The 25,425-nt window shown below is 40.4% G+C and overlaps 1 long non-coding RNA gene across 1 annotated transcript; it reads right to left on the bottom strand.

Annotated features, from left to right (window-relative positions):
* Positions 1-18,455: 18,455 nt before the first annotated feature.
* LOC146514414 (uncharacterized) lies at positions 18,456-24,599 on the bottom strand. The gene is made up of 2 exons (XR_014875345.1): positions 23,833-24,599; positions 18,456-19,415 (listed from the first exon to the last, which is right to left on the bottom strand). It is a non-coding gene; the product is annotated as an uncharacterized LOC146514414 (long non-coding RNA).
* Between the last annotated feature and the right edge of the window lie 826 nt (positions 24,600-25,425).

Genomic DNA, 25,425 nt, shown 5'->3' with positions numbered 1-25,425 from the left:
GCCTAAATTAAGAGAATTTAATGTTCCCTTGAATGTATATTTATTATGATGAGACAGATTTTGAAGGATTTGTTTTTAAATTTATGATTAAAAAGGAGGTCCAATATTCTAAAACTGTCTGAATTATGTACAGGCTTAATGCAATGACTAAGCACACCTGTGGCTTCTGTGGTTTGGATAAAACTGGGGGCTGCCAAAGTGAACTAATGAATTTAGTATTTTGATGAAATTTTAAAATAAAATGAAATGATGTTTCTCACCTTACGGAGCAATCAGACTCCTGCGTGGACTGGCAACCAACTCAAACCACCAGAAAACAATTAGCTATGGCTTGGACTGAACCAAATGAGCACACAGATGCTCTAATTAGTGCTGTCAAATCCGGAAAAGTGGAAAATAGTTATCTATGTGCATGCTGCAGGTGGGGAAAGAAAGCTTAATTGACAAACTATTATTGCTACCAAGAAGCAGAAGACAAAACTGAAGTAAAAGGATTCTGTGAAGGTAAAGGAATCAAATCAAATCCATTCATTTAATCGAGAATTCAAGTTTATTTATGTGGCTTTGAATGCAAACAACAGCTGCCTGTCACTAATACTGTAAGGTAGTCCCTACAGTATTAGAGACAAGGCCAGCAATCTGATGATCCCCTATGAGCAAGCTCTTGGCAACTGTGGGGAGGAAAAACTCCCCGTTGGGAAGAAACCGCCAGCAGAACCAGGCTCAGGAAGGAGCAGCCATCTGCCGTGACTGGCTGGGTTTTCAACTGTTGTTTGCATGACTGAGATGGTAAGAGCCTAATTAACCCCATTATAACCCAATTATTAGTTATTTTCCTATTAAAATTGTCATAGTCCAGTTAGAGCCAAATAAAGTTGGCACTGATGTTTTCTTATGTTGCTAAAAGGTTTAAAATAAAGACATTATGTTTGTCTTCAACTTTTCCATTTCCATAGAGGAAAATTAACGGTGTAATCTTAAAAATAGAAGAAACTCAATTGTCAAGAGATGGAGTTCTAAGGAGAACATAGCTAAAAATGCAGTGACATGTAACATGTTTGCTACAACTTCTAAAATCCCTTCTATTACCAAAGATCTGACCTCTTCAACTACTAGCGAGAACCCGTGACAAATGGCCTCAGTTGCTGACTTGCACATGTTACACACTGTGGTAATGGATTGTCCTAAAAATCCAGTTCCTCTCCTGGTGATAGAAACCTCTCTATGAGGAATCCCATTATGTTCTTTTCTCCCTTCCAAAGGAGGCCTGTCTCTGTTCACAATTTCATCATGGTGTTCTGAGACTCTTTGACTAGGTCTTAGGTCTGAGATCCTGGGTTCAGCAGGGTCTGATGCATCTCGATTTGAATTTTCCCATCGCTGATATCTTTGAATCACAGAAGGCTGCTGCTGTATATTTTCAGGGTGAAGAATTTCACACACTTGCTTTAAACCGCTATTCTGATTATGTTCAGGTATATGCTGATCTGGCAAAGGTACCTCATGTTCCGCGTGTAAAATTTCAGGTGCCTCGCATACAGTTTGGTCAGCAGTGGGTGAACGTTGGTCATCAAATCCCAACGTATTTCTCATAATTTTGTGAGCATAAGTGCCCACAGTGCAAATCGCGCCCCAAACGGAGTTCGACATGTTTACAGATGATGAGTTCTCTATTTCTTTCCTTAATTCTTGCAGTACTGCGTTATAGCGCTCAAACAAGCTTTTAGCGTGTGTTATCATGCGACTCAAAGGTCTGTTTAAGGGTTTTTGGGATCAAAGGGAAGCTTTCTCTGTGTGACGTCACCAGGTTTGCGTGAACACGTGCCGACGGCAACAATCTGGTTACCGTGGAAACCAGTCGTGCATTTTTTCCGCAGTTTAAAACTGCTCGTGACTGTGGCGATTGAAAGACGCGATTTATTTATATTTGCTAATTACAAGCGCAAGATTAAGGAAAACTGTTGTCTACGTGCGGCCGTCCTAAATATTTTTTAAGTGACCTGCACGTCTTTTTGTACAGAACAAACAGATGTAGCGAAGCCGTAGCGTTGCTCAACCCGAGAATGATGATCTGTGTTTGCATGTAAACATAATAAGATTTGACCTTGGTGAGTTTTTCTATGACGTCACAGCAAAAGTTTCATATTTTTTTATTGGCTGAGGACCAAAGTTGCTGAGAATTCAAGTAAACATCTTATGGTGTGTTTTCCGTCTTCTAGTCTGATAGTAGACATATATTTCACTTAATTTAGTCTAAATTACACAGAGTGCTTTTATTAGTAGGCCATCAGATTTATTGGAAAACACATTTATCACTTCCACCTCTTCTTTAAGTCGAAGAGTTATTTTTATTGATGGCATGAAGTTGGCTTTAAAGTGAGTTGTAAGGTCTCGGGGTTGATATTGTTACAGCATCAACTTGATCACAAACTCACAACCGTTGAACTAAAACACAATATAAATTCAATGAAATAGAGAGACGGGTGAAACAGAGACATAAAATCATCGATATAATATACAAAACATACTGGCCCATGCTTTGAAGCAGAAATAAACACCTTACAGATATTTTTAAGAACATTTGAACTTCTTCTGACTTAAATTTGTCTCTCCAGCTTCAGCTTGCCATGGTCATACCTCAGCATGGGCATGCATCTTCCTCAGGTGCACCAGTGGAACCAACATGCAGTACAATAGTTCCTACATGAGAATTTCCACAATAAATGTCCTAATGACATATAAAATATGCATAGTGCAAAACAAAATATGTTAACTAAAAGTATGGCAGTAAAACTCCCACCAAATCACAAACTTATTGTGATTTCTGCCTAAACACATTATAGTAGGAACATGTTTACATTTTAGCATTTATTCTGCTTCTAGCAATAGCACAGTTTTGTGTACTGGCCTATCAAGATACGCTGGTTTGACAGTCCTTTCCCCATCCCTATCCAAAATTGAATCACAGAGCAAAAGCTTAACCATTCTAATACTTCCATCTACGCTTGGATATAGCTCTGTTACTCTTGCCAGTTTCCACTTTTTCCTTGGAGAATTGTCTTCTTGAAGAATAACAATATCTTTCACCTTTGCACTCCTTTTTATCTTTTTGCCAGATCTGTCTCTGTTGAAGAGTGAGAAGATATTCCTTCTTCCACCTTGTCCAGAATTAATTGGCTAAAAACTAAACTTGGCGCCATCTCCTTCTCAAGTACAGGTCCCTGCTCACAAATTTGCCAGGAGGGGGTAGAATAATGCTGGACTTCATCATGAGAATATGATTTGGTGTACGAGGTTCTAAATTTGGGTCATTTAGGTTCTCTACTACTACTAGGTGCAATTCACAATAACCATAACTTCATAAAGACACGTTCTGAGTGAGGAAGTGTCAAGTCTCTTAGAAGTGTGATCTAGAATAGTTGTTAAAACACTTCTAATAGTCCTAATTTGCCTTCCCCAAACACCTCCCATGTGGCTTGAAGAGGGGGTGTTCAGAACAAACTTACATCCACATTGTTTCAACTGTTCTTTGTCAAAATCCTTCAGTGCATTCAAAAGCTCTCCATCCATCCATTCACTTCCGCTTATCCTTTTTTTCAGGGTTGCAGGGGGTGCTGGAGCCTATCCCAGCTGTCATAGGGCGAGAGGTGGGGTACACCCTGGACAGGTCGCCAGTCTGTCGCAGGGCTAACACACAGGGATGGACAACCATTCGCACCTATGGGCAATTTAGATTTTTCAATTAACCTATCCCTACAAACTGCATGTCTTTGGACAGTGGGAGGAAGCCGGAGTACCCAGAGATAACCCACGCAAACATGGTTGGAATTGAACTCAGGACCTTCTTGCTGTGGGTCCTGAGTTCAATTCCGACCACCGTGCTGGCCTCAAAAACTCTCCCTTAGCACCAAAATAATTTAGTACCTTGGTCACACCTGATTTGTCTTACATGTCCATGAATAGAAATAAAACTACATGATGTATTCATAAAATGATCAGTTGTAAGGTCATCCAACATTTCATTATGTATTGCTCTAGAACACATACATGTACAAAGAAGACCATACCTTTTAAGTTCTTTTCTACCCTCTTTTACATAAAAAGGTCCAAAACAGTCAATGCCACAGTAGGAGAATGGGGGTGTTGTTTCCACTCTATCCTCTGGTAAATCTGACCTCCCATGATCTTGACTATGTCTCCTGTACTTTGTGCAGGTTGTGCACTTGTAGATGTGAGAAGCAACTGAATCGCTGCATCCTGTAATGCATACTCTATTGGAGCGCAGCTCAGTGACAGTTATTCCTCTTCCTTGATGCTGCACCTTTTCATGGTACTGTTTAATAAGTAAACACAACATGACTTGATTTGGGGATAATGGCAGGATGTTTGATATATGGGTGTAGAGTTGCTCTTTTCCTCCCACCCTAAGTACTCCCTGCTCATCAACAAATGGACTTGGGCTGTAGAGCTTGTGTGTCTTATCCTTCAGTTGAATGTCCTTTCCTCGAGTCAAGTCCTTGATTTCTTTGTTCTGTTCTTAAATAACTACATTTTCCGTAGCCTGTCACACCAGCGTCTGAAAAATGGTGTAGTTCACACTGTGCAATGTCTGTGTTTGCAGGTAAGACACGTCTTTGAACTTTCACCTTTGACAGGTTTTGAAGATCTAGGATTCCCACAGTGACAGTGTTGATCTGAGAGTGGCTCGTCCCATTCTACTTTCTCTTGGCATAACTGTTGCAGGATTTGTTTTCCTCTTAGGATGAAGGTTGCCACAAATCCCAGTGGGTCGTACACTGATGCTATTGTGCACAGAATTCCTCTTCTTGTCATTGGGTGCTCTTTTACAGTTACTCTGAACTAAAACTCATCAGAAGAAATGCACCACTAAACACCAAGTGGTCTTTCCATCAATAGATCTAAGTCCTTAATACTTTCAGCACTCTCCTCTCCCGACAGTGACTTTATCAGATTTTCACAGTTTGATATGAACTTTGTCTAATCTTAGTTTACCCTTGCTACACAATTCTCTTGCCTCTTTCACTAGTTTTATTGCTTCAGCTTCTGATATAACACTTACAAGTCCATCATCTACATAAAGGTTCCTTTGAATGAACCTCACTGTGTTTGGAGTGAACTTTTCCTCAGATTGCGTGGCTACATGATTTAAACCAAAGTTGAAAGTCTTAGGCCTTAATGTAGGGTCCAGTAGGTGGCAGTGTTGACCAAAGAATGCTTAATTTCACTGTCGTCTCAGTTTTTAACCCTCCTATTATGTTGTTTATGTGGTACAGCAAGGATATCCCTGAGTCAGTTTGTTTAGCCATCCAAAAGTGTCAGAACCCAAAAAATTCCAGTAAACTTTGCTGATATCTTATTATCAACTCCATTACTGCCCACAGGAACAGGAAAGTTCACAACACCTGCGTTCTTGCACTTTACACGTGAGGTCAATAGAATACGGAGTGTGTGTGTGTGTGTGTGTGTGTGTGTGTGTGTGTGTGTGTTGGTGAAATATGTCTCACAGTTGCAAAGACAGATGTAGTTTTAGACCCCTTCAGCCTCCACTTTGGCTGCCAGGTCAAACCATTTTCATTTTATATGCTGGTTACACTTTTTAATCCAAGCAGAAATTTTGTATTAGAAAAGTCCTTTTAGCAATTTTCTTTTTACATTTTAAAACTTGAAATCAGGTCACTTCATCACAATGGGAAGGTTAAAGCTTTTCACACATTAACATCTGTCACTTTCATTTAAAAAAACTGGAGCTAGCAATTTTACTACTGTTGACCTTGTAACATTTATCATTTCAAACGTAGCACAAGTCTAAAAGCATACCTGATCGGCAATCATAAGATTAACTAAATGATAGGTCACCTACTGTGTGGACTGCAGGTGCGTTGTTCTGTGACATCACTGAAAATGTTTCCGGCTTTAAAGTCTGAGGTTTTCTCTGTGTGGTGTCTGCACTCCCACGGGTCAGACATGCCAGTTAGGAGAAAACAGGAGAGCATAGGGATGAATGGGGCAAGAAGCTTAATTGACAAACTATTATTGCTACCAAGAAGCAGAAGACAAAACTGAAGTAAAAGGATTCTGTGAAGGTAAAGGAATCAAATCAAATCCATTCATTTAATTGAGAATTCAAGTTTATTTATGTGGCTTTGAATGCAAACAACAGCTGCCTGTCTCTAATACTGTAAGGTAGTCCCTACAGTATTAGAGACAAGGCCAGCAATCTGATGATCCCCTATGAGCAAGCACTTGGCAACTGTGGGGAGGAAAAACTCCCCGTTGGGAAGAAACCTCCAGCAGAACCAGGCTCAGGAAGGAGCAGCCATCTGCCGTGACTGGCTGGGTTTTCAACTGTTGTTTGCATGACTGAGATGGTAAGAGCCTAATTAACCCCATTATAACCCAATTATTAGTTATTTCCCTATTAAAATTGTCATAGTCCAGTTAGAGCCAAATAAAGTTGGCACTGACATTAGGTTTGTCTTCACCTTTTCCATTTCCATAGAGGAAAATTAAAGGTATTGTGTTAAAAATGAAAGTAAATAAATTAATATAGCTTGAATTTTGTTGACCAAGAACAATAAAATGCAAAGGCAAACGCAAATACTTCCTACAGCACGTGACATCAGCTTTGCCACATATTGTCTGACCTCTTCAACTACTAGCGAGAACCTGTGACAAATGGCCTCAGTTGCTGACTTGCACATGTTAGACACTGTGGTAATGGATTGTCCTAAAAATCCAGTTCCTCTCCTGGTGATAGAAACCTCTCTATGAGGAATCCCATTATGTTCTTCTCTCCCTTCCAAAGGAGGCCTGTCTCTGTTCACAATTTCATCATGGTGTTCTGAGACTCTTTGACTAGGTCTTAGGTCTGAGATCCTGGGTTTAGCAGGGTCTGATGCATCTCGATTTGAATTTTCCCATCGCTGATGTCTTTGAATCACAGAAGGCTGCTGCTGTATATTTTCAGGGTGAAGAATTTCACACACTTGCTTTAAACCGCTATTCTGATTATGTTCAGGTATATGCTGATCTGGCAAAAGTACCTCATGTTCCGCGTGTAAAATTTGGTTACCACAGCGAACTTCAGGTGCCTCGCATACAGTTTGGTCAGCAGTGGGTGAAGGTTGGTCATCAAATCCCAACGTTTTTCTCATAATTTTGTGAGCATAAGTGCCCACAGTGCAAATCGCGCCCCAAACGGAGTTCGACATGTTTACAGATGATGAGTTCTCTATTTCTTTCCTTAATTCTTGCAGTACTGCGTTATAGCGCTCAAACAAGCTTTTAGCGTGTGTTATCATGCGACTCAAAGGTCTGTTTAAGGGTTTTTGGGATCAAAGGGAAGCTTTCTCTGTGTGATGTCACCAGGTGTAGGTGAACACGTGCCGACGGCAACAATCTGGTTACCGTGGAAACCAGTCGTGCATTTTTTCCGCAGTTTAAAACTGCTCGTTACTGTGGCGATTGAAAGACGTGATTTATTTATATTTGCTAACTACAAGCGCAAGATTAAGGAAAACTGTTGTCTACGTGCGGCCGTCCTAAATATTTTTAAGTGACTGTGGTGACTGCGTGAGTTTTTCTATGACGTCACAGTAAATTTAATAGTTTCCGAAACCGGAAACTTTGTCATGCAGACACAGAACAAGACACAGGCTTACTCCTGCGGGTCAGAAAAATGGATACATAATAAAATAATATTCTATGTATGTATGTATGTACGTGTCCACCTACCCACCCACCCTATAAGAGCTGCTGATGTAAACCGTTGCTCTCTAATTCCAGATATTCAGATGGACCGAGAAATGAGTATAAGTTAAAATACAAAAGTAAAGAATTGTTTTAAAAAGAGTGATCCCATTAGTGCTGAGTTTCATAACTCAACTTCTGAGTAAAAGATGTAGAGTCATAGGTTGGGTTTAGTTTAGGGTTTAGTTTGCCGAAATATTGGTTGACTCAGTTGTGACTCAGCAGTAGGGTTGGTGATGTGTCGGGCTCTTTAATTAACTCCACAGCTTGGGTATTTCTATTGGGTCATAGGTCGGGTAGCTTTGATCAAATATTGGGTCAAATTTTAACCAATTCGTTGGATTAGAGACAAGCCTCAGAAGAAGCCACATATTTTTTTCACAAACTGCCACTTTCAACTAGACTTTCACCTGATGAGATATAACTCAACTTTCTTCTACAGTGAATTAAAACATGCTATGTAAAAACTCAATTCTAAAAGTTTGAAAGTGATAGGGTTATTTCTGATCATTACAATTAGGGTAAGAATGTTCTAGAATTTTACCTACTCATGAAAGGGCTTTTGACAGATAACAACAGCTGGCTTGCGATAAAGAAAGCTATAGTTATTTATATTAAAAAATGCTTAATATGGTGCTCTAAATGTATTATTTGAAATGAGGCTGAGGTTGTTAGGTTTGACAAATTATTTAGAGATCTCTGCATCTAGAACAAAGTAAGAATGAGATCGTGTTGCTATACAGCATTTGTTAAATAAAAGGTTAAAAAAAAAGACAAGAAAAAGGAGTACAGTCTATCTAAACTACAGTATTTAATTTAATAATTGTTTTTTTTTTTTCTCTTTCTCTCAGCCTCTCTCTCGCACTTTTTTCCTGCTTCACTCAGCACGCGAGCCTTGTGCTTTACGCTGGGCAGAGGGGGGAGGGGCGGTAGTTACACTCAGTAGCACAGGAACAGAGCCGGAGGGAGAGAGAGAGAAAGAGCCAGGGACAACAACGCAGTGTTGCCAACTTAGCGACTTTGTCGCTATATTTAGCGAGTTTTCAGACCCCCTAGCGACTTTTTTTCCAAGAAAAGTCGCTAAAAAAAGACGTGAAAGCGCATATCGCTTTTACTCTCAACAAGCAGCGGGTGCTGTAATGCAGTCAGTTCTTCTTTTACTCTTATGCGGTTTTGTGGATCAGGTTTAAAACTACTTATAAACACACACACACACAAAGTAACTCCACCAGAGTGCCTATTTCGGGTCACTTTTGCCGGTCCAAGCCCGGATTAAGGAGCAGGGTTGGAATTGTGACATTACAAAAAACAATAATTGCTAAAAGAAATTTAATTTGTAGTTCTAAATAAATTCTAACTGCATTTAGGACGTTTTTTGCTCACTTTATGTCTCGTCCACGATGTTATTTCTCTCTCCAGCAGCATAGGTTACAATTACGTTAGCATGACCAATTATGCAAATTAGGTGATGACGTCATTTAGCAACTTTTAGGACAACCAATAGCGATTTTCCTTACTGAGGAGTTGGCAACACTGCAACAACGTCACATTAGAAAGGTATACTAATCATCCACAACTATTTTCAGTTGCAGATGATAAAGGATTCAGAAAGTTTTTTCATGCAGGTCCATATGACAGAGAATATGCATCTTCTTTTTGTTTTCATATTTTAATTTATATTTAATTGTGTTGTGATTTGCAGTGTTTTGTGTTGTTTCACTTTAAATTTGTAAAAGGAAAAAGCTGAAAATTTAAATAGTTAAAATTTGAAATGTGAATAGTTGATTTTTGTATTATATGATTTATTTATTACATTTTATGTGGAGTGAATAAATAAAAGTATATTTACGGTGGCCCCTACAGACAAAGCACATACAAACTCTGAATCACTTACAAACTCCAAAACACGTAAAAACACGTACAAACTCCGAAGCACGTAAAAACTCCGAAGCACGTAAAAACCCCGAAGCACGTAAAAACTCCAAAACACGTACAAACTCTGAAGCACGTAAAAACTCCGAAGCACGTAAAAACTCAGAAGCACGTAAAAACTCCGAAGCACGTAAAAACTCCGAAACACGTACAAACTCCGAAGCACGTAAAAACTCCGAAGCACGTAAAAACACGTAAAAACTCAAAACACGTACAAAAGACAACAGAAGTGCTCCAGGATGCTGGGCGCAGTGTTGAGCTTTTGTTACCTCGTGGCTACACAAGCCAGCAAGTACCAACAACCGGATTTGGTGTGTGGTAGTAACAGGTAAATGAACTTTTTTTTAAAATTTATTTGAATATATATGAGTGCTTGTGTATAAATACACAAACAATACACACATGCTTTCAATTGTGTAATTTAAGTGATCTAGTAGCTCTGCTTTGGAAGTTCAGTTCATGCTAGAAATGTGTTTTGGAGTTTGTACGTGTTTTGTCTCTAGGGGCCACCGTATATATTTATATATAAACATATATAAATAAAACCACTTTTTTTTTACGTTAGTAATTCCTTTTGTGCATAATTTTATATTATTGTTAATAATAAATTAATTAAAGCAACAAAACAACCTGAAGAGGCTCTTTTCAGTGAGCCGAACCGAAAGAGCCGGATCTCTAAAAAGAGCCGGAAATCCCATCACTAGTCGAAACCAATGAAAACATGATGCGGAGTGCAACATACGTAGGGGAGACCGGGGATAGTTGTAACGTGGGTCAGTTGTAACACTTCCAATTTCTCCAATCAGGGCTAAGTTTCAAATGATGTGACTCATTCTGTGTATGCCCAACTCAGTTCTGCTATCACATGTGAAAAATCAGCACATTTTGTCAAACACAGACAATTTAACACGAAAAAAAGTAATTTTTATGCCAAAAAGTAAGTTTTTCTACTTTATTTCAATTTCTAATAGCATTATCTGCTTTGCAGTTAAACTCATCAAACTTAAATTATGTTATTTGTATGCCTATGGGGGTATATTCTGTGTAGGTCTTTAGTGCTAATGTTTTAGCCGTTGGCTGTAATGTTAGCTAGTTCATGGCTATAGGAGTCTGGGTTAGTTGTAACAGCAACAGTCTGGGTTAGTTGTAACAATAATGCAGATGTTACAACTTACCACACTATTACTTTAACTTATATTAAACAAGTTGGGGCAAAGACATCAGCAGAGAGAGGTTCACTGGTCGCCTTTGTATATGCGGTTAATGCCATTGGCAACACAATTCCTCCACTGTTTGTGTTCCCACACATACATTATGCAGACCACTGTGTAAGAGATGGACCAGTAGGAAGTACTGGTAGTGGAAATAAATCAGGATGGGTGCAAGAAACAGATTTCCTCATCTTTCTGAAGCACTTTGCAAACCACACCAAGGAAAGCCATGATAAAAAGTAATGGAATTGCGATGCTGGTGAACAACTACATTTTTTCAGCTTCATTGTTATGTTCAAAATTGGTGCAAGAGTTGTAGGTTATAATGCCCACTGAGCCAATGAGGCCAAACTCAAGGAAGACCAACCAAAATTAATGAAATATTCAGTTGCAGAAAATTCCATAATTTGTCTTTTTTGGGGGGTTGGAATATGTTCAAAAGCTAGATTTCTGCATTCTATCACACACACACATAGCTACATAAATGGCTCTAAGTGCATTCATGTGTTGAATAAACAAAGATTACATGTTAATGTTTTGTTAGTACCCTTATTTCATTGTGTTACATTTCACCCCAGGATATTAGTGATGGGTCGTTCGCGAACGAAATGGCTCTTAGTTCCGATTCTTTGAAGTGAACGACGCGAGAGGTTTTTTTTTTTTTTCTTTCTCTCACCCTCTCTCTCGCCCTTTTTTCCGCTAAACTCCGCATGCGCGGCCTGTACTTTGCGCTGGGCAGAGGAGGGAGGGGCGTTAGTTACACTCGCAGCAGCACAGGAACAGAGCCAGAGAGAAAGAGAGCGAGGGACAACAAAGTCACATTAGAAAGGGATAGTAATCATCCACTATTTTCAGTTGCAGATGATAAAGGATTCAGAAATCATGCAGGCCCATATGACAGAGAATGTGCATCTTCTTTTTGTTTTCATATTTTAATTTATATTTAATTGTGTTGTGGTTTGCAGTGTTTTGTGTTGTTAAACGTTAAATTTGGTTAAAAGGTAAAAGCTGAAAATTTAAATAGTTAAAAGTTTAAAATGTAAATAGTTGTTCTTTGTATTATATGATTTATTTATTACATTTTATGTGGAGTGAATAAATAAAGTATATTTATGGTGGCCCTTAGAGACAAAGCACGTACAAACTCTAAAACACGTAAAAACTCCAAAACGCGTAAAAACTCAGACGCACTTACAAACCCCGAAGCATGTACAAACTCCAAAACACGTAAAAACTCAGAAGCACGTACAAACTCCAAAACACGTAAAAACTCAGAAGCACGTACAAACTCCAAAACACGTAAAAACTCAGAAGCACGTACAAACTCCAAAACGCGTAAAAACTCAGAAGCACGTACAAACTCCAAAACACGTAAAAACTCAGAAGCACGTACAAACTCCAAAACGTAAAAACTAAGAAGCACGTACAAACTCCAAAACACGTAAATACTCAGAAGCACGTACAAACTCCAAAACACGTAAAAACTCAGAATCACGTACAAAAAAGACAACAGAAGTACTCCAGGATGCTAGGGTGCAGTGTTGAGCTTTTGTTACCTAGTGGCTACACAAGCCAGCAAGTATCAACAACCGAATTTGGTGTGTGGTAGTAACAGGTAAATGAATTTTTTAATTATTTGAATAAATATGAGTGCTTGTCTATAAATACACAAACAATACGCACATGCTTTCAATTGTGTAATTTAAGTGATCTGGGTAGCTCTGTTTTGGAAGTTCAGTTAACGCTAGAAATGTGTTTTGGAGTTTGTACGTGCTTTTTCTCTAGGGGCCATATATAAACATATATAAATAAAACCAATTTTTTTTACATTAGTAATTCCTTTTCTGCATAATTTTATATTATTGTTAATGATTAAATAATTAAAGCAACAAAAAAACCTGAAGATCCGGTTTTTAGTGAGCCGAGCCGAAAGAGCCGGATCTCTAAAAAGAGCCGGAAATCCCATCACTACAGGATATGTTACAACTAACCCAGACTATGGGGTTAATTGTAACATTTCACTCTTTGTGTTTGAGGCCATATCATGCAATGGGTAATTGTGCTGCAGAGAAAATAGCTGCACTATTTAATAGCCGAGACATGTAAATACTTTGCATTACATTTTGAATCCACTACCTTAAAAGAGCTCTAATTTACAGACAGAAATGTCAAAAATGTTACAACTATCCCCGATCTCCCCTATTTATACTGCTAATACACCACCTATATATAGCCACCAACTTCGCTCTCAAACCTGGGGAGCTTTAAGCTCGAAGTTTACATGTACTCAAAGTAAAAAACAGTAATTTAACACCTTACAGATATAGTTTGTGTTAGCCTTTTGGTTTTTAGTTAACATGCAAGGCTAAGTTGTTAAAAGTATTAGCTGCTGAGGCTGAGAATGTTGGCTACGATCAGACCCTGCTCAAAATACAAAAGCTTCTCCTTTATGTATTGTTTATTTTAGAAGAAATTTACATAAGTTTTTGCTTGTCCAACTTCAGAGATGAAGGCAATTTTGGCATCATCAATAGCAGATTAGTTTCCACGTTTAGGGGACTGCCGTGGCACAGGATATGTAAGTATCTACACTTAAATGACACAACAACAATTAAAAAAAAAAACCTCTTCAGTTTTTCAATCAGTATATTAAAACCGTTGTGATTAAAACAACCAAATATAGTCTTTATGTATTCAATTTCCAAAAGATGCATATTATAGATGCACAAATAATTAAATATGTTGCAGATCTATTCAGAACTTGTCAAAAAGGTTTGTATGACTTTATGACAATTTAATGTGTGTAAAAAAATCTTGACTTAGTCCAATCTTACAATTAACTGCAACCATTCACAACCAAAGACTGGTCTGTTTCATTGTTCTTTTGTCCTATCTGAGCAAATGTCAAGCATACTGTTGGAGCTCATCACTCCAGAGATAAAAAAGTTAAAATGTTGCTCATAAAGATGGATGAAATGATCGGAGACTAGGCGTACTTGTGTGTAATTGCATTCTCGTGGACTTGTGATACATCGTCAGTCGCAGACCAAGTACTTTTCCAATTCAAAGTAGACATCAAGCTGAGTACGCTAAAATTCCCAGATGTGTTCTCACTCCTCTCGTTTTGTCAAGCATACATCAGTGGTGACTTGGGTGGACTTGGTGGTACAGCCAAATATCCCAGAATCCATTTCGCAAGAGTTCTGTGGAAACGGTTGAGGAGAAGACCCACAAAAGTTAAATACTTCTATAGTTGTAATATGCAGTGTATTTTCAATGCATTTTATGTGAGAATATAGGTATTTAAAATTCTAATGTTTAGTACATTTAGCAGTAGAGACCCTACTTATAAATTCCTTGTGCTTTTTTTTGGGAGATGCCTTGCCTGCCAAATAGCAAGCACGAGGTTCAGTGTGCCCGAAGAAAACGGCCTTATCTCGACATTTCATTTGGAAATTTGCCACAATCTTTAAAGGCTCTGATATAAATCGCCTTGGTATTTTTAATAGCCAGTCGTTCATACAAATGTTACACTGTCCTATATAATGTTTAAAAATCTTATCTTCAATTCATTTGAAGTTTCTATGAACATTAAGTTTCAATCGAGCACCTGATTGTTTTGCTCATTATTCCCTATTATAAAAGCTGTTCTTTGCTTGACTTATTACTATTATGGAATATTTAACGTTTATATTTTAATCAAAGGACACGTGAGGAAACACGGGCTCTCACTGAGTGGCAGGCAGCAAATCAGAGCCTTTTTTTACTGGAAGGAGAAATTCCGGCAAGACTAGATGGGAGTAAGTACTGATTTTGAGTGCTCCCTGTGTTCTAGGGAAGGATTAGAGCAACACGTCTGTTATGATAAATACCTATTGAAGTGACAGTGCCACATTATTTTCCCTCAGGGACTTTGTTAGCTCTTCAGGCTATTACAGCCAAACAAGCAAAAAAAAAAAGAACGTGGAACAACCTGAAGGCCAAATACAAGGTAATGTACCCGTTCCTATCTGATTCCTTCGATTGGTTTAAAAAAATACTTTACTTGTTTACCCTTCCTTAAATGGAAATTCCTCTTCTTCTTTTTCTAATAAAATGTACTTTGCAATTTAATACAGTCAGTGTAACTGTGATAATATAGCAATTAATAAATATTTTCTTAGGGACCCATCTACAGGGAAGGGTGTAGAGGCAGGTAGCCCGACTGCCACCACCTGGCAGCGGTATAATATGATGATGGATGCTGTGTTCCAGCGGCAGCACTCAATAAGTCTACCAGCAAACCTGACTTTCACTACAGGTGATGCAATCCGCACTACACCCTCGACCCCTTCTACAGAAGTGTTGAGGAAGAGGCCCAGGGACAGCCAGGCTATCCTACCGTTTTTAAAGGACCAACCAGAAAGAGAGGAAGACAGCGAGAGACAGGCTCTGACTAGGGAGCAAGAGAGGGAGAGGGCAGCTACTCAAAAGGCAGAGTGATATCTGTCACTATTTGAGAAACTTGTTGACAAACTTTAAATAAAACACTTTAAATGTCAAATGTGAAGTGAGTTTTTTTTCTGCGTACATAAAATTCAACCTATACAATTACGAACATATGAGGTTTATAAAGAATAAACAAATATACAAAAAAGAACACTTAATGCACACTATTTACAATTTGAACAAATAGATTCCATACTCCTACAGCAACACTAATTAGGAGAAAAACATGCACCCTTTTTTTCTTTAACCAATAGCAGGCTATTTCTTGTGGCCTTAGCTGCTGTTTGAACATGACTACATCATGCAGGTAGCTGTTCAGGACACACTTGTGCAGCAAGCCTGGCTCAGACACAGGTTCCTGAAAGCTTCCTGTCTGCACCTGTGCCTTCAACTGTTTCGGCTTGTCCTGCTTGCGTCGCCTCCTCTCCTTCTTCTTGGTAGACATCGTGTGTTGCCACACAGATATTATGTGGAGGATGCAGCAGGCCCCCACAACTTTGGGAGGAAACAGAGGCCGACCCTCAAAGGCTCACAAGAAGATGGAGTGCCAGCATGTTTTGAGGATGCCAAAAGTAGGATCTATAACATTTCTGGCCTTTGCTGAGCTCTGGCTCTCCTAGTTTCACTGTTTCTCTGTCGGGGAATTCTCTCACACTCAAACTGTGAAATACGTTCCACTCCAGTCCACTGAATGGCTGTGGAAAATATGAAAGAGGACATAACTTTACACATTAACTTCTAACAATTTAAGCCCAAAGAGTCATCCTGAGAAATGTCATTTACTATGCAGCATTTCATTATCATGTTAAAAACAAACAAACAAAGAAAAAAAACCCCACATACTGCTTAAGTTGCTGCTCTTTGAGATTAAAAGATCTCATTACATTAACAGAAACACTGACATCCCTGCTCTACAGCTTTGCATTCAGGGGGTGTCCTTGTCACAAAGATCAATTCGGACACTAAAATCTTTTCAATTTTCTTTTTTTATTAATTTAAATTTTTTTCCAGATGTCAAACACAAAGTATAAATATCAGCACCTTGGATTATTCTGCATTAAATCTACTGTGATGGCTTAAAAAAAGTTGGAGGTCCAACAGCTTTGTATTGAAGCTCCCTCACACCTATAATTAAAATTTTAGTGTTGAAAATAATACATTTTAGCTGTCAATACAAATGTCTGAGAATCTTTACCAATGATGCACCATTACATTTTGATCACTTCAGCTGTTGGTTATCGGCAACTGCAAAAGTTACCAGCCTGGCAGAGGGCAGCAGAAATCTAATTTAGATTTCATCAAAACAAAGCTTCTTAGAAAGTAACACGTCTATGACCTGGATAGAAAAGAACCGCAGACTGAATACAAAGGATGGATTGTAGCCACTGAAATGAGAAAGAAAGGGCAAGCCTTTGCTGTTCCAGGACAGCAGGAGCTGAATGTAAAGGAGAAAAAGGGGAGGGTTTGGATGCTACGTCCATCTTTTGCATACGGTCTATCATCTAAACAGAGGCAAGTGTATAACTGGCCCGCAACAGTCATCTGACGAGACACATGTTTCAGGAGCTTTTTAAAGGTGACGTATTACACATAAGAGTGTTTAAGAGAATTTCTGCTCTCCACTGGTCTAATTGCAGCTTTGACGAAAGTCAACAATCATTGTCTTACCACTTTGTTCAATCATCATCATTACATTCATGAACCAGGCTTATAGCAGCTGGTATTCTTGTTCATCTAAATATAACAAAACCCCCCAGAGAGATAACCTTAATGCTACATAAAGTATAGTTGTGTAGCGTTTAGGGAGTGGGTATGTTTTGGACAGCTAAACCTGAGGTTTCTTTGTGAGCCACTTCCTAGTCTTTGTGGTTTGTAGAAAACGAAATGTACAGTGGCTGCAGCTCCTCTCTGGAACCACGCTGTTAGACAATAACTAATTACATTATTTCTCCAAGAAGGCGCTGAGGCTGCTTTTAGCACGGCGGGCCTTCTCTATGCTCTCAAAGGTTGGAGTCCCTTGAGGTAACTGTAGACGGTCATTTTCAGCCTCCATGACATTCTCAGCTTCCCCTAAAGACATCATGAAAAACACATTTAATGGGTATAATTAGTGACTGCAATCTTTTTAAAAATGTAATTAATGAATATCTAAACACAATATTTTTTAAACATTTAGATGCATTATTTGGTAAACAGTAAGGTCCATTTGGACAGAGACATTTTGGTTCTGTTCATTACCACAATTAATTTTAAATATAACAACTTTAAATATAATTAACTCAGATCCAGTTGAACTGCCGACTGTCAGCCTTAATTCAGTGGGTTGAACAAAAAGATGTGAGAACTAAAAAAACACCTGTGTTCTTGCACTTTACACGTGAGGTCAATAGAACACGGAGTGTGTGTGTGTGTGTGTGTGTGTGTGTGTGTTGGTGAAATATGTCTCACAGTTGCAAAGACAGATGTAGTTTTAGACCCCTTCAGCCTCCACTTTGGCTGCCAGGTCAAACCATTTTCATTTTATATGCTGGTTACACTTTTTAATCCAAGCAGAAATTTTGTATTAGAAAAGTCCTTTTAGCAATTTTCTTTTTACATTTTAAAACTTGAAATCAGGTCACTTCATCACAATGGGAAGGTTAAAGCTTTTCACACATTAACATCTGTCACTTTCATTTAAAAAAACTGGAGCTAGCAATTTTACTACTGTTGACCTTGTAACATTTATCATTTCAAACATAGCACAAGTCTAAAAGCATACCTGATCGGCAATCATAAGATTAACTAAATGATAGGTCACCTACTGTGTGGACTGCAGGTGCGTTGTTCTGTGACATCACTGAAAATGTTTCCGGCTTTAAAGTCTGAGGCTTTCTCTGTGTGGTGTCTGCACTCCCACGGGTCAGACATGCCAGTTAGGAGAAAACAGGAGAGCATAGGGATGAATGGGGCAAGAAGCTTAATTGACAAACTATTATTGCTACCAAGAAGCAGAAGACAAAACTGAAGTAAAAGGATTCTGTGAAGGTAAAGGAATCAAATCAAATCCATTCATTTAATTGAGAATTCAAGTTTATTTATGTGGCTTTGAATGCAAACAACAGCTGCCTGTCTCTAATACTGTAAGGTAGTCCCTACAGTATTAGAGACAAGGCCAGCAATCTGATGATCCCCTATGAGCAAGCACTTGGCAACTGTGGGGAGGAAAAACTCCCCGTTGGGAAGAAACCTCCAGCAGAACCAGGCTCAGGAAGGAGCAGCCATCTGCCGTGACTGGCTGGGTTTTCAACTGTTGTTTGCATGACTGAGATGGTAAGAGCCTAATTAACTGCATTATACCCCAATTATTAGTTATTTTCCTATTAAAATTGTCATAGTCCAGTTAGAGCCAAATAAAGTTGGCACTAACATTAGGTTTGTCTTCACCTTTTCCATTTCCATAGAGGAAAATTAAAGGTATTGTGTTAAAAATGAAAGTAAATAAATTAATATAGCTTGAATTTTGTTGACCAAGAACAATAAAATGCAAAGGCAAACGCAAATACTTCCTACAGCACGTGACATCAGCTTTGCCACATATTGTCTGACCTCTTCAACTACTAGCGAGAACCTGTGACAAATGGCCTCAGTTGCTGACTTGCACATGTTACACACTGTGGTAATGGATTGTCCTAAAAATCCAGTTCCTCTCCTGGTGATAGAAACCTCTCTATGAGGAATCCCATTATGTTCTTCTCTCCCTTCCAAAGGAGGCCTGTCTCTGTTCACAATTTCATCATGGTGTTCTGAGACTCTTTGACTAGGTCTTAGGTCTGAGATCCTGGGTTCAGCAGGGTCTGATGCATCTCGATTTGAATTTTCCCATCGCTGATATCTTTGAATCACAGAAGGCTGCTGCTGTATATTTTCAGGGTGAAGAATTTCACACACTTGCTTTAAACCGCTATTCTGATTATGCAGTTCTCTGAGTCTGCTGAAGCGGGGTTCAGGTATATGCTGATCTGGCAAAGGTACCTCATGTTCCGCGTGTAAAATTTCAGGTGCCTCGCATACAGTTTGGTCAGCAGTGGGTGAACGTTGGTCATCAAATCCCAACGTATTTCTCATAATTTTGTGAGCATAAGTGCCCACAGTGCAAATCGCGCCCCAAACGGAGTTTGACATGTTTACAGATGATGAGTTCTCTATTTCTTTCCTTAATTCTTGCAGTACTGCGTTATAGCGCTCAAACAAGCTTTTAGCGTGTGTTATCATGCGACTCAAAGGTCTGTTTAAGGATTTTTGGGATCAAAGGGAAGTTTTCTCTGTGTGACGTCACCAGGCTTGCGTGAACACGTGCCGACAGCAACAATCTGGTTACCGTGGAAACCAGTCGTGCATTTTTTCCGCAGTTTAAAACTTTTTCCTTGGAGAATTGTCTTCTTGAAGAATAACAATATCTTTCACCTTTGGACTCCTTTTTATCTTTTTGCCAGATCTGTCTCTGTTGAAGAGTGAGACGATATTCCTTCTTCCACCTTGTCCAGAATTAATTGGCTAAAAACTAAACTTGGCGCCATCTCCTTCTCAAGTACAGGTCCCTGCTCACAAATTTGCCAGGAGGGGGTAGAATAATGCTGGACTTCATCATGAGAATATGATTTGGTGTACGAGGTTCTAAATTTGGGTCATTTAGGTTCTCTACTACTACTAGGTACAATTCACAATAACCATAACTTCATAAAGACACGTTCTGAGTGAGGAAGTGTCAAGTCTCTTAGAAGTGTGATCTAGAATAGTCGTTAAAACACTTCTAATAGTCCTAATTTGCCTTCCCCAAACACCTCCCATGTGGCTTGAAGAGGGGGTGTTCAGAACAAACTTACATCCACATTGTTTCAACTGTTCTTTGTCAAAATCCTTCAGTGCATTCAAAAGCTCTCCATCCATCCATTCACTTCCGCTTATCCTTTTTTTCAGGGTCGCAGGGGGTGCTGGAGCCTATCCCAGCTGTCATAGGGCGAGAGGTGGGGTACACCCTGGACAGGTCGCCAGTCTGTCGCAGGGCTAACACACAGGGATGGACAACCATTCGCACCTATGGGCAATTTAGATTTTTCAATTAACCTATCCCTACAAACTGCATGTCTTTGGACAGTGGGAGGAAGCCAGAGTACCCAGAGATAACCCACGCAAACATGGTTGGAATTGAACTCAGGACCTTCTTGCTGTGGGTCCTGAGTTCAATTCCAACCACCGTGCTGGCCTCAAAAACTCTCCCTTAGCACCAAAATAATTTAGTACCTTGGTCACACCTGATTTGTCTTACATGTCCATGAATAGAAATAAAACTACATGATGTATTCATAAAATGATCAGTTGTAAGGTCATCCAACATTTCATTATGTATTGCTCTAGAACACATACATGTACAAAGAAGACCATACCTTTTAAGTTCTTTTCTACCCTCTTTTACATAAAAAGGTCCAAAACAGTCAATGCCACAGTAGGAGAATGGGGGTGTTGTTTCCACTCTATCCTCTGGTAAATCTGACCTCCCATGATCTTGACTATGTCTCCTGTACTTTGTGCAGGTTGTGCACTTGTAGATGTGAGAAGCAACTGAATCGCTGCATCCTGTAATGCATACTCTATTGGAGCGCAGCTCAGTGACAGTTATTCCTCTTCCTTGATGCTGCACCTTTTCATGGTACTGTTTAATAAGTAAACACAACATGACTTGATTTGGGGATAATGGCAGGATGTTTGATATATGGGTGTAGAGTTGCTCTTTTCCTCCCACCCTAAGTACTCCCTGCTCATCAACAAATGGACTTGGGCTGTAGAGCTTGTGTGTCTTATCCTTCAGTTGAATGTCCTTTCCTCGAGTCAAGTCCTTGATTTCTTTGTTCTGTTCTTAAATAACTACATTTTCCGTAGCCTGTCACACCAGCGTCTGAAAAATGGTGTAGTTCACACTGTGCAATGTCTGTGTTTGCAGGTAAGACACGTCTTTGAACTTTCACCTTTGACAGGTTTTGAAAATCTAGGATTCCCACAATGACAGTGTTGATCTGAGAGTGGCTCGTCCCATTCTACTTTCTCTTGGCATAACTGTTGCGGGATTTGTTTTCCTCTTAGGATGAAGGTTGCCACAAATCCCAGTGGGTCGTACACTGATGCTATTGTGCACAGAATTCCTCTTCTTGTCATTGGGTGCTCTTTTACAGTTACTCTGAACTAAAACTCATCAGAAGAAATGCACCACTAAACACCAAGTGGTCTTTCCATCAATAGATCTAAGTCCTTAATACTTTCAGCACTCTCCTCTCCCGACAGTGACTTTATCAGATTTTCACAGTTTGATATGAACTTTGTCTAATCTTTGTTTACCCTTGCTACACAATTCTCTTGCCTCTTTCACTAGTTTTATTGCTTCAGCTTCTGATATAACACTTACAAGTCCATCATCTACATAAAAGTTCCTTTGAATGAACCTCACTGTGTTTGGAGTGAACTTTTCCTCAGATTGCGTGGCTACATGATTTAAACCAAAGTTGAAAGTCTTAGGCCTTAATGTAGGGTCCAGTAGGTGGCAGTGTTGACCAAAGAATGCTTAATTTCACTGTCGTCTCAGTTTTTAACCCTCCTGTTATGTTGTTTATGTGGTACAGCAAGGATATCCCTGAGTCAGTTTGTTTAGCCATCCAAAAGTGTCAGAACCCAAAAAATTCCAGTAAACTTTGCTGATATCTTATTATCAACTCCATTACTGCCCACAGGAACAGGAAAGTTCACAACACCTGCGTTCTTGCACTTTACACGTGAGGTCAATAGAATACGGAGTGTGTGTGTGTGTGTGTGTGTGTGTGTGTGTGTGTGTGTGTGTGTGTGTTGGTGAAATATGTCTCACAGTTGCAAAGACAGATGTAGTTTTAGACCCCTTCAGCCTCCACTTTGGCTGCCAGGTCAAACCATTTTCATTTTATATGCTGGTTACACTTTTTAATCCAAGCAGAAATTTTGTATTAGAAAAGTCCTTTTAGCAATTTTCTTTTTACATTTTAAAACTTGAAATCAGGTCACTTCATCACAATGGGAAGGTTAAAGCTTTTCACACATTAACATCTGTCACTTTCATTTAAAAAAACTGGAGCTAGCAATTTTACTACTGTTGACCTTGTAACATTTATCATTTCAAACGTAGCACAAGTCTAAAAGCATACCTGATCGGCAATCATAAGATTAACTAAATGATAGGTCACCTACTGTGTGGACTGCAGGTGCGTTGTTCTGTGACATCACTGAAAATGTTTCCGGCTTTAAAGTCTGAGGTTTTCTCTGTGTGGTGTCTGCACTCCCACGGGTCAGACATGCCAGTTAGGAGAAAACAGGAGAGCATAGGGATGAATGGGGCAAGAAGCTTAATTGACAAACTATTATTGCTACCAAGAAGCAGAAGACAAAACTGAAGTAAAAGGATTCTGTGAAGGTAAAGGAATCAAATCAAATCCATTCATTTAATTGAGAATTCAAGTTTATTTATGTGGCTTTGAATGCAAACAACAGCTGCCTGTCTCTAATACTGTAAGGTAGTCCCTACAGTATTAGAGACAAGGCCAGCAATCTGATGATCCCCTATGAGCAAGCTCTTGGCAACTGTGGGGAGGAAAAACTCCCCGTTGGGAAGAAACCTCCAGCAGAACCAGGCTCAGGAAGGAGCAGCCATCTGCCGTGACTGGCTGGGTTTTCAACTGTTGTTCGCATGACTGAGATGGTAAGAGCCTAATTAACCCCATTATAACCCAATTATTAGTTATTTCCCTATTAAAATTGTCATAGTCCAGTTAGAGCCAAATAAAGTTGGCACTGACATTAGGTTTGTCTTCACCTTTTCCATTTCCATAGAGGAAAATTAAAGGTATTGTGTTAAAAATGAAAGTAAATAAATTAATATAGCTTGAATTTTGTTGACCAAGAACAATAAAATGCAAAGGCAAACGCAAATACTTCCTACAGCACGTGACATCAGCTTTGCCACATATTGTCTGACCTCTTCAACTACTAGCGAGAACCTGTGACAAATGGCCTCAGTTGCTGACTTGCACATGTTAGACACTGTGGTAATGGATTGTCCTAAAAATCCAGTTCCTCTCCTGGTGATAGAAACCTCTCTATGAGGAATCCCATTATGTTCTTCTCTCCCTTCCAAAGGAGGCCTGTCTCTGTTCACAATTTCATCATGGTGTTCTGAGACTCTTTGACTAGGTCTTAGGTCTGAGATCCTGGGTTTAGCAGGGTCTGATGCATCTCGATTTGAATTTTCCCATCGCTGATGTCTTTGAATCACAGAAGGCTGCTGCTGTATATTTTCAGGGTGAAGAATTTCACACACTTGCTTTAAACCGCTATTCTGATTATGTTCAGGTATATGCTGATCTGGCAAAAGTACCTCATGTTCCGCGTGTAAAATTTGGTTACCACAGCGAACTTCAGGTGCCTCGCATACAGTTTGGTCAGCAGTGGGTGAAGGTTGGTCATCAAATCCCAACGTTTTTCTCATAATTTTGTGAGCATAAGTGCCCACAGTGCAAATCGCGCCCCAAACGGAGTTTGACATGTTTACAGATGATGAGTTCTCTATTTCTTTCCTTAATTCTTGCAGTACTGCGTTATAGCGCTCAAACAAGCTTTTAGCGTGTGTTATCATGCGACTCAAAGGTCTGTTTAAGGGTTTTTGGGATCAAAGGGAAGCTTTCTCTGTGTGATGTCACCAGGTGTAGGTGAACACGTGCCGACGGCAACAATCTGGTTACCGTGGAAACCAGTCGTGCATTTTTTCCGCAGTTTAAAACTGCTCGTTACTGTGGCGATTGAAAGACGTGATTTATTTATATTTGCTAACTACAAGCGCAAGATTAAGGAAAACTGTTGTCTACGTGCGGCCGTCCTAAATATTTTTAAGTGACTGTGGTGACTGCGTGAGTTTTTCTATGACGTCACAGTAAATTTAATAGTTTCCGAAACCGGAAACTTTGTCATGCAGACACAGAACAAGACACAGGCTTACTCCTGCGGGTCAGAAAAATGGATACATAATAAAATAATATTCTATGTATGTATGTATGTACGTGTCCACCTACCCACCCACCCTATAAGAGCTGCTGATGTAAACCGTTGCTCTCTAATTCCAGATATTCAGATGGACCGAGAAATGAGTATAAGTTTGTGGCAGGAATAAGGCACGGCGGGTCCAGGGATCAGTGTTTTCAGACATTTATTCACAACACCACACACCACCAACCCCTGAGTCCCTGTGTTTTAACACGGCGGGGGTGATTGCGGATGCCGTGCAGGTGCGTCCGCACGGCACCGCAGACCACGCCCCACCACACACCCCCATCGCCCGATTGAGGCCGGGGAGTCATCTGGCCGAACCTACTCCCCCCCACCCCACCGGTTGGGGGGAGCAAAGTCCGTTGCGGAGGCCGCCCACACCTCCAATGGCGGCGAGCCTTGTCCGGGGGTCGGCCACGCCTCCGGCAGCAGTGGCGAAACCGGTCCGGAGGCCGGCTACCCGGCAAGCCGGCACGACCCCGCCGGCCCCGGGAGGGGCTCACTACCCGGCGCATCTGACGCTGCGGGGCAGCTCGATCCTCGACCTCGGGCACAGGTCGAGCAGGCTCCCCTGGCACGGGGACCGCCATCTCCCCTCCCGGTTTCTCCACCTCTTCCGGCTGGAGCGGCTCGTCCGCCGCTGGCTGGGGCGCTGGCGGGAGCGGCTCGTCCGCCGCTGGCTGGAGCGCTGGCGGGAGCGGCTCGTCCGCCGCTGGCTGGGGCGCTGGCGGGAGCGGCTCGTCCGCCGCTGGCTGGGGCGCTGGCGGGAGCGGCTCCGGCAGCCCCTCCCGCGACTCCTCTTCCTCCAGCCGGTGCAGACCCTCGCGCGCCTCGTCTGCCGCCTCCGGTCGGAGCGGCTCGTCCACCGCTCCCGGCAGGAGCAGCCCTTCACCCGGCTGTTCCCCCTCCTCCGGCAGGCGCAGATCCC

The sequence above is a fragment of the Neolamprologus multifasciatus genome, chromosome 7 (genome assembly GCF_963576455.1).
Source record: "Neolamprologus multifasciatus chromosome 7, fNeoMul1.2, whole genome shotgun sequence".
NCBI lineage: Eukaryota > Metazoa > Chordata > Actinopteri > Cichliformes > Cichlidae > Neolamprologus > Neolamprologus multifasciatus.
This window is presented reverse-complemented; position numbering and strand designations above follow the sequence as displayed.